Here is a 3941-nt window from a genome sequence, read left to right as displayed (position 1 = left end):
TAAAGCGTGTTTTAGATATCTAGTCATCAGATGCTGAGGAGCTCTGTGACCGAAACAGGAAAAAAATTCTTACCTATAGAGACAAAAATGTCTTCTTTAGAGTCAGTGATGGGTTGTAAGCATATATGCTGTCTCTGCTGAGATGCGCCTTAAGATTGTAGGTGACTCATTTCAAGGGACAGGACATTCCTGGCTGGAGGTGCCATCATTGCCTGATCTCCCAGTGACATGCTTGCCTTCAAAATGAAGCAAAAACATACTATTGCATTCCCAAATTGGAAAAGGGATGGAATAAGGGTGCAGGCACAGGAAAACTGGGTGACCTTTCACTTACTTTGGGCAAGATGACTGCAGTGGGCCTCACCATCTCTGCCATGTGGTGACATGGCTGAGCAAAGCTGTGCCCACTGCCATTCACCTCTGTTTTTCTTTGTTTGTGTTCATGTTATTGTCAACTCCCATGGTTGTATTTGCTTCTAGGCAAGCGCTCCTCCAGTACATACATTAAAACCATAATTGTTAAATAAATTTCCATTTTCTGATTGATCCTCTGCTCTAAGGGTCACTGGGGGCTCATGTGGAAGACCTGTGACTTATAGGTCTTTGATCCCATGCTTGGGATCCTGTTCATTTTGATCATTCAGCCATCAACAAATGCTATTGGAACAGCCCGTGTGTGCAAGGGATTGTTGGCATAAACAAAATATGACAATCTTCAGCCAGAGAAAGACAAAGAAATAAATGTGGACATGCACGATGTTAGAGTTCTGTGGTTTAGTGAACTGAAAAGTGAGGAATGTACAAGTCTAGTTTTATTCAAGCCCACTGGGTGCTTCCAGGAATGGATAATTCTACGACAAGAAAGTACAAGCCTGGCCTTTGAGCACCAACACTTGCAAGAGTTGAGAAAGGCTTTGATATGAAAGCTTTTCTTAGTGCATCCATACAAATGAGTGTAGCATCTCCATCAAGGATCCCCACTGAGCATCAGCCCCATCTCTAGCTAGGTCACATTTTGTTTTTTATTTTTCTTATCTGTAAAGACTGAAAAAAAAGTCACTGGATTTATAAGTAGTGATTTTTTTTTTATTAGACACATCCTCAAGCTTCCCATTCCTAAACATTCTATTTACTCTGTGCTCCTTAAAAGTGAAACACAATGTGTAAAATGTGTTGTAGGGCCAGCCTTGGAAATGTCATCTAGACCATACTCAGAAGTAGTGAAATTGCCACAGAAAAATGTCTACAGTAGTTCTTTCTTGCTTCTTCTTGTATTGTTATTTGCTTTATCTATTCATCTCCCTATCAATGATCTATCTGACCATCTATCTAATCATTTACCTATTCCCATCTATCCATTTATTTGTCATCCTACTATCTATCCATAATCTATCTCTATCATCTATTATCTATCTATCTATCATCTATATCTATCATCTGTCTATCATCTATCCACCTATCAATCATTTAACTATCAATCATCAACCAATCTATCGATCTTTATCTATTGTCTGTCTGCCTGTCTAGCTATTATCTACCTTTGTGACACTTGATTTCACTTGTCTAGGAATCAATATGTCCTATTATTAGCCAGTTTTCTTAGCTACTGTTCTATTGTTGTAAAGAGAAACTATCACAAAGGCAACTTATTTTTTAAAAAAAGCATTTAATTGGGGGCTTGCTTACAGTTTCAAAGAATGAGTCCATGACCATCATGATGTTGTGTGTGGCAGCAGGCAAGCAGGCATGGTGCTGTAGCAATAGTTGAGAATTTACATCCTAGTCTACAGGCAGGAGAAAGAGAGAGAGAGAGAGAGAGAGAGAGAGAGAGAGAGAGAGAGAGAGAGAGAGAATCAGTAGAGAACACAAATACTTGTACTTGGAACTCCCATGGGCTTTACAAACCTCAAAGACCACCCTTAGTGACACATCTCTACCAACTAGGAACCAGGTATTCAATTCTATGAACCTATAGGGCCATTCTCTTTCAAACACCACAGAGTCTGAATCTGAAATGTTCCCTGCAGTTTCAGGCCTTGAGTGTGGTCCCCCACTTGTAGCACTAGTTTGAAGGCTGTTGTGTCTTTGAGAGGTGGGGGCTTTGGCTGGTAGAGGTATGTCCCTTTGAAGTCTGTGCCTCCCATTCTGACTTGTTCTCTGTTCTTTGTGAGCAGCTGCTCAGTCTCCTCCTTCTCCCACTAGGGACAGAGCCACTCACCCTTCCCCACCACCACAGACTGAATCCTTCTGAAACTATGAGACAGAAGGGACCCCTCCCTCCCTTAGGTTGTTCCTGTCAGCCAGGCACAGCAGTGCAGAGTTAACTGAAACACCCACCATCTTTAGGAATATGGATACAATAGAGCAGAATATAAAACAGGGACAGTTCCTTCATTTTTATCCTTCTGAGAGGTGGAGTTGGGGTCCTGTCTGTGTCTTCTGAGCATACAACACACTGCGAATATGCTCAGCCTGCCCCGGCAATACCTACAGTACTGGGTCTCCATTGTTCTATCACTAGGAGCAGGATATTCATGCTCCCAGAAGCAGTCCTGTTGAGTGAATGGCCCTAAGGAGATACGAGCAAATGTCTGTTCACCTCGGATAGGGCAACAATGACAGACCAAAAAAAGTGGTTTTACTTAGGTCTAGTTGGGTGAGTCAGTGGGTTTTTGGGGGGTGACTCAAAGGCAGCTGCATCACCGAAAAACCCACCTTGACTGGGGTAAAGCCTGGCGCCCTCATGAGAGCTCCATCCCTAGGGCTCCCTGCACAGCTTGCAGGAGGCTCCCTAGAGAGCACACCTACCCCCAGCAATGGTTCTCTGCTTATTCGATCTTGCAGAGGGACCTTAGGCGGTTAGCAGCTTGCTGAGCTGGGCTGAGGTCCCAGCAGCTACTTCAGTCTGACAAGTCTCCCTCCTCTCTCCAGAAGGGAACGATTCAACCTTGAGGAGAAGTTGGAACACAGGCAACCAGGGAGTGATGGGAGGCGATGGGTTCAGAGCGGCTCCCCAGCTCTGGTCTGTGGAGCAGAGCTCTGAGTCTCGAGGTTGTCACTGACTGTCAGCACATCATCACAAAGCCAATATTCTTGATGATGAACCCTGTAATGGCCTCCTCCCCTTCTATAGCTCCCCCTTTCATGTTTCTGTCACTCTCTTGCATTGACTAATTGCACACAAACCCTTGGTCTCAGGACCTGCTCTCAGGATTGCCCACATGAAGAGCTCTCAGAGTAAGAGTAGAGCTTACTGGGGATTTGCCTCACTCTTATTCTGAAAACATGCCGGAGTTTCAAGGCTCTCTTGGATGGAAGTTGGCGGTAGATGTATAGGGAGAAAGGAAGGACTAGTTAGTGTACCTGATCACTTGACATGTCTCTTAAGAGGTTTTGTCACCTGAGAGTCTCTGATGGATACATCTTTATCATACTCCCTCTTCCCAGAACTCAGGGGTCACAGGCGAGAAGGGACAAGAAGACTGTAAGAGCTATAAGTAGTGGACAGTTCCAACAACACAGTGTTTTCTGGGTGCAGTGGGACAGCTGCACATATAAACTCACAGCCCTTGGGACAGTGTGCACGACGTCTGTGTAAACTTAAGCCAGACAAAAATTCTAGCCTGGAGGGAGGAATTGGCACAAAGTCCCACCTCTAGCTGAGGAGCATTGGTAACTAACAGTTGCCAGGAATGGGGAAAAGTTTTTTCTAAGGACATGTTCCCCAGTAGGTTGACTGCATACCCAAGAGTATATGGGCAGCACAAATCAGACTCAGTGGGCTTAAAAATGTGAGGGCACAAACTTTGGTAGGTCAGGTTGGTGGTAGGTCAGGTTGGTGGTAGGTCTGGGCTGGTGGTAGGTCTGGGGTGGTGGTAGGTCTGGAGTGGTGGTAGGTCTGGGGTGGTGGTAGGTCTGGGGTGGTGGTAGGTCTGGGGTGG

Source organism: Mus pahari, chromosome 10, assembly GCF_900095145.1.
Source record: "Mus pahari chromosome 10, PAHARI_EIJ_v1.1, whole genome shotgun sequence".
Taxonomy (NCBI): Eukaryota; Metazoa; Chordata; class Mammalia; order Rodentia; family Muridae; genus Mus; species Mus pahari.
The sequence above is the reverse complement of the archived record's forward strand: the minus strand, read 5'-3'. Positions refer to the sequence as shown.